This window comes from Lissotriton helveticus, chromosome 1_1 (genome assembly GCF_964261635.1).
Source record: "Lissotriton helveticus chromosome 1_1, aLisHel1.1, whole genome shotgun sequence".
In the NCBI taxonomy this organism is placed as follows: domain Eukaryota; kingdom Metazoa; phylum Chordata; class Amphibia; order Caudata; family Salamandridae; genus Lissotriton; species Lissotriton helveticus.
Window position 1 is genome coordinate 1865607037 of NC_136057.1, and position 13389 is coordinate 1865620425.

Here is a 13389-nt window from a genome sequence, read left to right on the forward strand (position 1 = left end):
GCTCCCCAACCCCAGAGGCTGGCATCCGACTCTATCACCACATCGGGAGTCCTCCCGAAAAGAGCGCACGGCCGTTCCAAGATTCCATGTGGTCCAGCCACCACATCATCTCCGAACGTGCTTCTTCTGAAAGAGGAACAAGATCTGAATACCGAAGACCTTTCTGGAGATGACGGATCTTGAGGCGTTGAAGCGCCCGATAATGTAAAGGACCCGGAAAAATCGCTTGTATGGAGGATGATAGAAGACCTACAATCCGGGCCACTGAGCGCAAAGAGACTGTGTCCTGAGCGAGTAACAATCTCAAGTCCCTTTTTATTGATCTGATCTTCTGACCTGGTAGAAGCAACTGACAAGAGATTGAATCTATTTGAAAGCCCAGAAAATCCATAGTTTGGGATGGTGAAAAGTTGGACTTCAGGGGATTGACCCAAAGACTGTAGAAGATCCACTGACCATTGTAAATGTGAACGTAGAAGAAAAGGACATTGAGCCAACAGGAGAATGTCGTCTAGATAAACAATTAACCGCACCCCGCGGGATCTCAGGGATTCCATCACAGGGGGAAGAAGCTTTGTGAAGCACCACGGGGCGGAAGAAAGGCCAAATGGAAGGACCTTGTACTCGTACCAGCTGTCCAACCACTGGAACTGAAGGTAGCGACGATGAGGGGCGTAAACGGGAACAGAGAGATAGGCATCTTTCAGATCTAGTCGAACCATCCAATCTCCCTCTTGTAGAAGGTCTCTGAGAAGATGGATGCCCTCCATCTTGAAATGGCGATAGACAACGCCACCGTTGAAGTCTTTTAAGTTGAGGACCAAGCGCGACCCTCCCCCTTTTTTCTCTACGAGAAAAACGTTGCTCACGAAACCTTGGGGATGAGGAGAAGTTGGAACAATAGCCCCTTTGGCCAACAGGGAATTTATTTCTGTGGAGATAACCTCCTGATCTGGTCGGGAAAAAACAAGAGGGCGCGGACGAAGATGCTGGTGAGGGCGTGAGTAAAACTCTATCTTGTACCCCTGCACCGTCTCCAGCACCCAGGCATCGTTTGAGATCAAACGCCAATTGTGCAGAAAAGACTGAATTCTTCCCCCCAACATCACATTTGAAGCCAGAATCAATCTCACCTGAGGCTGAAGATTCAGGACGTCCTCCCTGGTTACCGTTGTAACCTCCCTTTCCATATTGTCCTCTGCCTTTTCTGGAAGGATAGAAAGACTTGTTGGAGGAGTAACCCTGACCTTCTCGTTGGGACTTATTCCCTCGCTGAGAGGGTTGGTCGGAACCACGGCCGGTCGAACGTCCCCTTCGGCCGGCACTGCCAAAAACCGGGCGGAATGCCCGTCTCAGATTTGCTTGGGCTTTATCGAGCCCGCTGAAAGTTGATACAAATTTCGTCAGTTGTTTGAGGAATGGGGCACCGAAGAGTAAACCTTGCGCCTGGGGCCCAGACTCTGAAGTCGCCAAATCTGTAAGGCGTGCATCGAGCTTCATTAAAATGGAGCGGCGACGCTCCGCAGATAAGGCACAATTTGCATTGCCTAAAAATCAGACAGCCCGCTGGGCCCAACCAATCAACTCATCTGGGTCAATCATCGTGCCAGATTCTTTTGCCAAGTAGCCCATGTCCAGCACCTTCGTGAGTGGACCCAGCAAATCCAGAATCTTGTCTTGGCAAGAACGCCATGATCTATCTAAACCCTTGGAAGGGTCCTTTGAGTACTTGCGCAGGTATGTGACCATTGTTGGATCGACATCTGGCGTGGAAGCCAGTTTGTTCGAAAGGTCCGGACGAGGGCATTCTGAACGCAAGCGTGCTCGGACGTCTTTGTCAAAAGGAGTACGGATGTGTGCCTGGACATACTCCGCAACCTCAGGAGATGGCAACCAGGCAGAGGAATTGGGATGTATAATGTCTGTAGGATTGAAAATTAAAACTTTAGGGGAAGATGGCGCATCCACAAAATGCTCCTTCGGCGACTTCTTGGAAGGAGGTCTAGAAGGTTCAGAGGAGGACGTGGAGGATGATGACCCATCATCAGAGTCGGACGGAGGGTCCGAAGGGGCAGGTGTAGCACGTTTCCGTTTTGGAGCAGAAGAAAGGGACTTGGCCAGCTTAGCAAACTTCGTTTTATGAGGATTCTTAGGCGATTTCTTCCTACGTCCGGAGGAAGGAGGCACCCAGCCCTGTTGGGCCGCATATTCCGAAAGATGCCGTTTCAGAGGCGCAATCGCCTGAAATAAAGCTTGGCCCATATAATCATCCAGGGACGCTGAAGGCTCACCCTCCTCATAATACTCCTCACCTTCCTCATCATAGTAGTCTGCCATGGGGTGAATAACACCAAATTACGCCCACAGGAAGGTAAGATAATAAGTTTTGAAACTTATAAATGGCAAAGCCAAACTTGGGGGAGTGGTACCCCTTAGTGCAAGTCAATGTAACTCAGGAAAAAACCCTGACCAAAAAACAATTTTAAATAGTGGAGGGAGGACTCGCACCAAAAACCAGAAAGCTTCAGCCACTCTAGGCAGAGCCTATGCTTTATTTATACATCCCCCTATTTAAGTAAAAGAGGGCGTCCGGGAGCTCAATCGGCAGTTCTGACAGGGCAGGCTTCGAAGAGAGCCGGTCGTTTCCTCCGTCTAACAACAATGACGGTTGAGGAGAAAGTACACCCATTTGCCGGTGCGTGTAAACAAAGCCATGCGCATGCGCAAAGCGTCGTGCTGACTAGGAAGAGCAGCGCAAGGAAGCGCGTCTCCCCCAGCTCCAACTCCCGCTCCACCAGTAGAAAAACAACGTGGAATACGCGTTGAAGCACAAAGGAGGTGAATTCCACGCTCCCGAAGTACACAAAGTCGGGCGAGGTCCGCGACCTCTAGACAACACGCCGAACGGCGAGGGCGCCCAACAAAACCAGTCAAAGACAAGCGGCGCAAACAGTAAAAATACAAAGCATAAACAGTAATGTAATAGATAAGGCACTTAACTGGCTGCGAAGCAGCAAAGAAAGAGGAAGTTTCACCTCTATGACCCTATTTATATTCACATGTACTCTATGGTTACCCTTGGTTTATGGGTAATGTAGTTGTTTTCTTTACTGTGTGCTGATTGGCTGCTGTGTATCAGTAAAGAAATCGAGTAAGCATAATCGGAGCCTCCGTCCTGCTATAGAATTTACACTGCGTGGCTTTACTCCAGGTTTTTTAAGTATCCCAGAGCCACGCAAAGTGGCTTTGCATGGCTGCAAAAATCTGACTAGAGGTTTGTGTCACATATGTACCACGTTGCATGGTGCAAATGCGACGCAAGACTCTCAGAAATATGCCCCCGAGTCCACTGTGGGAAAACGTAGAGCTGTCCTAGAAAAACAAGCAGGGTACTGCAACACTTCTTCACAAACCCATCCACAAGATTTCTGCCCGCAGCAGGGAGATCTTTCGCGGTGATATCTGTCAAAGTTAGTGTGATTTGGTGTAAGTTCGGTAAGATACGTATCCTGAATGGAATTCTGAAAATGTGCAGTTCTATCACAGGCAAATAAGTACTTTCCATTCGTTTACTTTTTGCTACACTGAAAAGGTCAACTCCAGGGGCCGTATTATGTGTACAGGGCAGTGCTTAATTTCAGCAGGTGGTTGCCGGTGGGAAGCACTGGCACTTATGTTTCCGCCTCATTTATTTACCAAACGCAAGAGAGGAAAATTACACAGACTGGAAGATGAAGGAAAAGAAAAATGGCAAAACCGTCACAAAAGGTGGAAGTAGGAACCTGCAGTGTCTGGTAGAGGATTAAAGTGGTATGAGTATTCCGCGCGCAAATGTTTAGTTGTTCTGGCCGCTGGCTCGCGGGCAGAGTTTCAGGCACTAGAGACTGCAATACGCCCAGGGCAGCTGCGGCCTTGCCATTCCCTCAAGCAGCGCATTCAAGAGAAATATGGAGTGGCTTTGAGTGCAGGCGGCATGTGAGAGAGGGATTCCCTTGCAGGTAGGTGCAGTGCGTGACTGCACCCGCCTCCAGGCGGATGTCTAGAGGGGGTCCATGTGACAACATTTCTCCCCTCCAGAGGGCTGCATTTAGAAGGCATACTGAAGGTGCACCACCTTTTTGTGGTACACTGAAAGTGAGCCTCCTAAAGGCATGTTTGCCTCTGAGCTCGCGTCCATAATACGGCGCTGGCGCAGATGCAAAGTGATTCCCTTATGTGCATGGGGCCGCCTCCCATCCAAAGGAGTGCGCGCCCTCTCATGATGTGCACCAGCGCTATCAGTATTACAGAAGGAGATGCACAAGCACCGGTGCTATTTCTGAAATAAGATTGTGCCCCAGAGTCCCACAAAGCCGGCACACATGCCTGTTACGTCCCCAATGTTCCATGTATAATACGGACCGTGGTAGATAGAAAGGAAATTAGTGTAAAACTTACAGTATTATTTTATACCATGATGTTAGAAATGGGGGTCTCTAGTTGGCACTGGCTGGTGCCACTGTCCAAATAGGGACCCTTCTTCATAAGTCAGGGCAAGTGGGTCACCCCTTTCGATAACCCCTGCTCAACCCTGTGGTAACGGGTAAACATCCTTTACAATGCAACTTTTACCACGCAGTGCCTTTACGACGCAACTTTTACAACGCAAACCATTACAACGCATTGCGCTGGGGGGCGCTCTAGGATAGGGAATAGGTTTAATGTACTATCCAACACCTTCCCTACTATCCACGGGGACTGGAGTTGGAATAGTAAATTAAACTATTTACTACCCAGCGCCCAAAAGCACTATGCGTTGTAATGGTATGCGTTGTAAAACTTGCGATGTAAAGGTAGGCGTTGTAAAAGTATGCGTTGTAACGTCATACATCCGTGGTAACGTAGCACAAGCAGTTAGGCCTATCTCAGAGGCAGTGTGTGAAGCATTTATGACCATATACAACAAGGCCGTAATAACACCACAAAAGGACACAACTCAGGTAGGTATACAAAAATAATATCTCTATCTAACAGTTTAACTCTCAAAGCGCTTCAACAATGACAATTCACGTCAACCCGTAGGAACTCAAAGAGATAACAACATCTCCACCAAAGCGTAACACTGACTGAGTTCAGGGACAGGGCATACGCGACCCATTGCGCACCAGGTACCTGTCGTTGAGAGTAGGAACAGCACGCAGCTTCTCAAAGAAGCAGAGACGGTGACAGGCGGACTCCCAGCAATCACAATACGGGGTGGCGGATGTCCGGAGCGTGCACCCACACTGACTCAGGCACTCGGGGACAGGTGAAATCTCGGGAGCAGCAGCAGGTGGCTGAGACGGCCCGGGTTGGGGGAGGCAAGGACTCTCGTCGTGTTGCTCCGTGATGGGTGTGCAGCTGCAGCAGCTCTCTCTCAGCTGCGGAGGCCCACATGACAATTCGGGAGGAGATGCAAAGTTGTCATAGGTGCAGGCGCTCAGCGGCTACAGCTCTCTCTCAGCTGCCCGCTGGACAATTCCCAAGGGGGATACAAAGTAGTCCAAGGTGTGGGAGCTCAGCGGCTACGGCTCTCTCTTAGCTGCGGTGGCCCACACAACAAAGCATGATGATTAAGGCTTCTGGTTTTCCGTTTTAATGGATTTTTACATATAAATACAGACGGAAAACATTGAGGGCCCGATTCACAGAACTAACTTAAGACAAAATCCTAAAATTACTACCATTTTCGTATTCACAGAAGGCACTTACTCATTTCCGTATTCACAGAAGTTAGGAGTCCTAACTTTAGGACTCCTAAATGCCTTCTGTGAATACCGAAAGTCCTAAAGTTAGGATTTTTCTCAGTTTAGTAGTAGTAAAGTTAGGACTCCTAACTTTAGGACTCCTAAATGCATTCTGTGAATATCGAAAGTTTTAAAATTAGGATTTTTCTCAATTTAGTAGTAGTAAAGTTAGGACTCCTAACTTTAGGACTCCTAAATGCCTTCTGTTAATACCGAAAGCCTTAGAATTAGGATTTTTCTCAGTTTAGTAGTAGTAAAATTGAGAGAAATCCTAATTTTAAGCATTTTGGTATAAGGCATTTAGGAGTCCTAAAGTTAGAAGTCCTAACTTTACTACTACTAAATTGAGAAAAATCCTAATTTTAAGACTTTCGGTATTCACAGAAGGCATTTAGGAGTTCTAAAGTTAGGAGTCCTAAGTTTACTACTACTAAATTGAGAAAAATCCTAATTTTAAGACTTTCGGTATTCACAGAAGGCATTTAGGAGTCTGAAAGTTAGGAGTCCTAACTTTACTACTACTAAATTGAGAAAAATCCTAATTTTAAGACTTTTGGTATTCAAAGAAGGAATTTAGGAGACCTAAAGTTAGGACTCCTAACTTTACTACTACTAAATTGAGAAAAATCCTAACTTTAAGACTTACGGTATTCACAGAAGGCATTTAGGAGTCCTAAAGTTAGGACTCCTAACTTCTGTGAATACCGTAATGAGTAAGTGCCTTCTGTGAATACCAAAATGAGTAAGTGCCTTCTGTGAATACCAAAATGGTAGTAAGTTTAGGATTTTGTCTTAAGTTAGTTCTGTGAATCGGGCCCTTAGTTTTCTGTCTGTATTTATATATAGATGCGGGAAAATACTGGCAAAACAAATGTTCCTGCCGCCTCTGTGCTCCTCTATAAAATCTGTGTCAGAGGCTCACAGGGGCTGCAAATGTAATCTGAAACTACTGACGATCTGGAGAGGGGTGAACAGTGCAGCTGGGAGCGCCGTGTCTGCAAAGACCCTCCAGCACCCCACGCTGTGGTGCTCATGCAAAGTTAATTCTTTGCGCAGTGCAAGCATTCAAAGTCCTTTAAAAGGTGTGAAAACACCCCAGGACATCGGCTTCAGCCCCACCTTTTGTTGTATTAGAGGGGGAAGGATTGTAGAACAGCATGTGCAGGGCCACTTTACAGAATTAGCCAGAGGCAGGCTGTGTAGACGTGGGTTGTGGGCTGGTTTGGCTCCCTGTATTGTTGAGATGCCAGTGAAATGGGACAGCCTTGGCTCGGTCTCACTACAAGCTCTATTTTTTGATGAGCTTGCTGTCTTATCTTTTTAGCAAGTAAATGAGGACTATGGTAAAACGTGCCTGGTGCCATGAGCAGTTCTGTTGCCCTTGAAGACAAATTAAGCCTTCATACAGTCCTAAATTACGCTGTTGTAGAAAAAAAAATATTCCACTCATAAAAGTAAACAAATTTGATCTCTGTACCCACAAAAAAGCCTGGTGTGACCATGTGTCTTAAATGCTTTATATTTGTTATTGAGGAAACTATTCCTAAAGACAAAGCACCTTATTCTTGCTTTGTCAATATTAGTAAGCAGTAGTTCTGTAAAGGTCCGAAGCTGTGGTATTTGCCATTCCAAACCAGCGTCTCCTGTATCCTTTACCCTGGTTTTTGACAGAGATATTACTATTGAGTGTCTTGCTTGGGAAGGGAAAACACTTGGGGTCATATTACCAACAAGTAGCGATATTTATCGCTAAATAGGCTTAGCAACGATTTTTTTATCGCTGCCTATCGCTGGATATGTTAGCGGAGAAAACATTTTTTCTCCATTGTGCTAAAATATCCAGCGATAGCGGCGAAATGCGTGAATATCGCTGAGAATACAGCGATATTCACGGATTAGCGACAAAATGCTCTTAGCCATGTTATCCACCTCCCATTGGATAACCCAGCGGGTCTCAGCGGCGGCAGCTTTCCCTCAGCTGCAGCGGCCCACACGGATCCTGTGGAAGGTTGGAGGGTACAGATTTAGGCTGGCTCTCAGCGGCGGCGTCTCTCGTCTTAGCTGCCACGTCCCAGCTTTAGCAAAGAAAGGTTCAAAGGTTCAGAATTAGGCGGGCCTCTGCGGCAGCAGTTCTCTCTGAGCTGCAGCGGCCCGCACAGGTTCAGCAAGGAAAGATTCAAAGGTTCAGAATTAGGCAGGTGCTCAGCGGCGGCAGTTCTCTCTGAGCTGCAGCGGCCTGCACAGGTTCAGCAAAAGTAAGTTTCAGACGATGCCCAGTCTGCGGCCCTTACAGTAGAACTAGAGGCTCCGGATTACTCGACCCGGGGCCTCACCTGCAAGCAGAACTCCTCGCACGGGAATTCCAATGGCCGACTGGGTGAAGTCTAATGTCCCTGAGACTTCAGCAGGAGGCTCCCTCGATTTGGGCCCTCGGGTAGATGGGTTAAAGTTGCAAAATCCTTTTCTCTGTTCTCTCGGACAGAGTATCGTCTTGACATCGAGAAGGAACACACTTGGCCCCAAAGTTCCAGCGCAGCATTTTATACCTAAAAAGTCTTTGTTCTCTAAGGTTGCAAATCACCGACTCCAGTCAGAACCAGATCGGTGAGGTCGGGGAGCACTTGGTTTACAAGGTGACATCCTGCCCTTTCAGAATGAGGTGGTCTGCTATCAGACACCCAGTGGGAGGTGGAGCCATCATTCACCTTGCCAGGCACGACCCTGCTGGATCAAAGAGTCACCCATCCCCACACTTGGAATACTGATCCCTCTCTCCAGCCAGGTCTGACCCAGCTGTTCCTGCTGCTCCAAAACTAGATGGCCAATAGGCAAACTCGTAACAGCCCACAGTAAAGCTTTAAACAAGAAACGGAAAAGGCATTTCACAACATATAATACCTAAACGGTCCTCACTAAAAGGTGGCCCTCGCCGGCCTGATCATAAAACATCAAACTCGTAGTTCCTATTGGGGTCATAGGCCCAGATAGGATGATAGAAAGTAATCCTTAACAACACAGGGGCATATTATCAAGGGGGTTTATCTACGCTTTTTTGGCTTTAAAAGCCAAGAAAGCGGAGATAAAATTATCTCCCTATTACCTAGCTGTCGCTAACACCAGTTAGCGACAGCTATTAGGAGACAGTGACCATCTTGGGCCCCGCTTTGCATGTCAGTGATATTTATCACTAATGACATGCAAAGTGGGCGTGCCAAGATGTTAGCGACTGGAAACTGTCGCTAACATCGCTATCTCCTATTACCAACTTTTGGAGATATTCGCGCTAAGCGCGAATATCTCCAAAAGCTAACACCTGCCCTGAGCAGTTCTTAGCCATGTTATCCAATGGGAGGTGGATAACATGGCTAAGAGCATTAGCTCGGTAATGCATGAATATCGCTGACTTTTCAGCGATATTCATGAATGGCGGCCGTTTTTTATCGCATTTGCGATAAACCTTGGTAATACCAAGGTTTATCTGCGATAAAAATCGCCGCAGCTCAGCGTTAAAATGTTGTCTCTAACCAAGCAATAGCGATAATTATCGCTATTGCTTGGTAATATGCCCCACAGTCTATACTAATGTAAGCGTCAGAGTTATCCTAATTCACACAGTCATTTACATATATGGAGCAATCGCGCTGCGGCACTGAGTAGCAGTGGCACAGCGCCCAGAACATCTATATCCAGCCAACATACAAGACAGGAAGAGTCGCAGGGGAAGAGAGACCTACGCCAGTGATGCCAGGTCTAACACATGGCAATTATCACTCGGTTGGTTTTAGTGCTCATTTATATATATGATTATATATATGAATTAGACAGCTATAAAATGTGTGTTATTTCTTCACGTTTGCTGTTTTTGGTTTAGGTTTCATAAGGTAAAAAATATCAAATTTCACATTTTTTACCAATTATTTATTGGCTTGGACATAAAATATATGTCAGACTGGTAATAAACTGGAAAACAGTAATTTTAATAATATTGGACTTAAAATTGTTACATATATACTAGGATTGCATATTTTTTGCAGCACAAGGAAAATAGTGTACAAACATTGGTGTTGCTTCATTAACAAATCAGCTACCAAGTATATGCTCACATCAGCTATGAACCATGACCCTCGCTATTTCAATCATCACACCAACACAATCACGTATTCATGCAACTGTTTCCCCACTTACCTGTTCACAGCAGTTCACCTCCAAAAAAACCCTAAGGCATGCACTCATTTTCAGGAAGGGAGCGAAGTGAGTGATGGAGGAGAGGAGATAATAGGGGAGGGGAGCGGATGGGAGAGGAGGTGAGGAAGTGAGAAGTAGCGAGGTGTGCAATGGTTACCAGCAGTCATCCAAAAGAACAAACAACAATGCTCGGATCATTAAATGCATAGAAGACTGTATTGTATGCCCAGGGGCTATGCAATGCTTGAACTTGTCGCAGTGTAGCCCAATTTAGACTGCTGAGGCAGAGTCCACTCACCTCTGCAAACCAATGTCGCCTCATCGTGCAGTACCTGCGAGAAACAATTATACACCCACCACGAGGGCAACACAATCCTTCATTCAGATTTACTAAGCCATGCAAGGGCACCTTACATGGCCCTGTATGGCTTGGTAAATCCAGAGTAACGCAAGACAGCACCAAGTCATTGCCTTGTGTTACTCTGCGCTGGGAAGGTGTTCCATGTGCAGGTCGTGGGTGTTCCCATGCATCCATCCATGCTTTTTGGCACATCACCAGCTTTACCAAGACTTGCAAATCTGGGAATGCATCGAAATTGTACGCCTTCCCCATAGAGGCTTAACGAGGAAAAATATTTTTATTTCTCCTCGTTGTTTCCTCTTTTTAAGTATGCTGCGGCACACTTAGAAAGAGGAAGATGCCGCTAAGGATTATTTTTGTGCAGGATGGTGTCCTTTCCTTCACAAGAACACTCCTGCCTGCCACACAGACACCCTTGCACTCGGTGCAAGGGTGTCTGGGTTGGCGCCAGCACGGGCAGAGAGCAGGAATGAGCCATAGCTTGATAGGTATGGCGCAGTCCTACCCTTTCCATTTGACGCAGTGCAGCAAGTTGTCTTGCGGGGTTGCACTGCTTCAAATATTGATAAATCTCCCCTCGAGCCTCTCAAAGTTTGAAGGCAAACCGTAAGCATATGTTGTACACAGGAGGCAATGAGCGGCACACACAGACACTCTCCGTCCTAATGGAAGAGTACCAATCCCAAAAGAACTGTGTCACTGGGGGCATATTTACAAGGGCATTGCGTCACCGGGTCATAACTTTTTCCGACATTCCTGTGGCGCAATGACCTGCTCTATATTTACCTTTGCATGACATAACACCGCCTTGTAAATATGGGCCACCTCGCCCCCGTTTTCTGTGGCAAAGGAGCGTGCCGTGGGTGTTGCTGTGGGCGTACCAACGCAACACTCATTGCTTTTTGACACTGCCCCAGATTTACAAGGATATGTAAATCTGAGGCAGCGCCAAAAATGAATGCCTTTGAAATGGAGGCGTTAGAGTGGAGTAGCGAGGAGGAATACTTTTATTTCTCCATGTGTTCTGCCCTTCTAAGCGTGCTGTTCCCTCCCTCCACAAACACAATCATCCCTGCAACACAGGCACACTGGCACCATTGTGCAAGGGTGCCTGCGCTGGCGCCAGGCAGCTTTATTAGTGCAGGGGCAAGGGAATGTCTGCTGCAGAATGAATCATGCATTGACAGAGGAAAAGAGTAGGAGAAATTAAAACATATCTCCTTGTTGCACCTCCCTACACCTCCCCTGGAGAGACATAGCATTCCCAAGTTTACAAAAGGTTATAAATCTGGGAATGCAGCAGAATCCATGGGTGTTATGTGGGAACAAAGAACAAACAAATATGTGGAGGGTCCAAGGGAATGTTTAACGACCTAAGCACAGTCACAGCCCCCTAAACAAATTATGTACTACAACAAAAGTGACTGTGGGTCTCAAGAAGAGAGAAGTCTATGTGTGCCATACATCGGGAAGATGACCGAGAAGCACGTGAACACCCACCTATCCAAACATATCAAAGCAACGGGGGGGCTGGACTATTCACAATCTGGGTTCAGGCCCAATCACAGCACCGAATCAGCCCTCCTAACAGTGACCGACAACATCAGGATGACGCTGGATGGAGGGAGGTCTATGATTCTGGTGCTGTTGGATTTATCCGCTGCCTTCGATACGGTGTCACACGAAGTGCTTCTCGGTCGTCTGAGGGAGGTGGGACTGGGGGGGGTGGCCCTGTCCTGGATAGAGAGTTTTCTCTCAGGCCGCTCTCAAGAAGTCAGGTTGGGCTCCCACAAATCCATCTCCAGGGAGCTCACCAAGGGAGTGCCACAGGGCTCATGCCTAAGCCCCACATTATTCAATGTGTATGTGGCCCCCTTGGCTGACCTAGTAAGATCTTTTGGGTTCTCCCCAGTATCGTATGCTGACGACACACAACTTCTGTTCCCTTTTAAGACCTTCACGCCTGCACTAAAAAAATCGTTTGCAGATGGAATGAGGGCAGTATCAGAGTGGATGGCTATGAACTGCCTACAATGTAATGTAGGAAAAACTGAAGTTATGTTGTTTGGGGAAGCAACGATACTGTGGTCCCCCGAGTGGTGGCCCTTGGAACTGGGACCTGTCCCCAGCCCTAAACAGACCGTTAAAAACTTGGGGGTGCTATTAGATCAAGCACTAACACTTAAAGACCATGTGAACCAAGTGGCCGGCACCTGTTTTCGTGTCATTGGACTGCTGAGAAGGGTTTTTCCATACTTACCCGACAGCCATAGGAAGACACTGGTCCAGGCGCTAGTCATCAGCAGATTGGACTATTGCAATGGTCTTCTCTTGTCAGCTAATGAAGAACATCTTAACAAATTGCAGATAGTCCAAAATACTGCGGCGAGGCTTGTCCTTAATGCTCCACCTAGGACTCCCTCCCGCCCTCTGTTGACTAGACTCCACTGGCTCCCAGTGCGGCAACGCATTAAGTTTAAAATCCTATGTACAATTCACAAGTGTCTGTCAGGTATTGGCCCTAAGTATCTGACAAAAAATGTCTTACCCTATGTTCCTGGACGCTCCTTACGCTCCAGCAATTTGCAGTAAATACAGGTACCCAGAATTAAAAGATCTAGACAGGGAGGCCATGCCCTCGCCCACACGGGACCTGTCCTCTGGAACTCACTGCCTCATATGCTGAGACAAATCACCAACCATTTAACCTTCCGAAAGTCTCTTAAAACCCATCTATTCACAAATATTTAACTAACTTAAATCAGGAGTCTAATAAATCCCCCTGACCATGGACCAGCATGTTATATTCTTCTAGAGGCACAAGCGCGGAGATACCCCTTCGGGGGTCTAATCAGGCGCTATATAAGAATATAAATAAATAAATAAAATAAATGATTATGTGTGTTCCTTAAGTATGGGGCATACAACCGGATATCTACACAGTGTGAAAGAGTATCCATCAGTTACTCCGTCCCTATGCTTGATATATCTTAATTTAAAAGGTAGAGTTCTACTGCAAATGATGATTGCCACATAAAATGTAATAAGTGTCTGAAGCGACTTTTAATACTAGAGCAG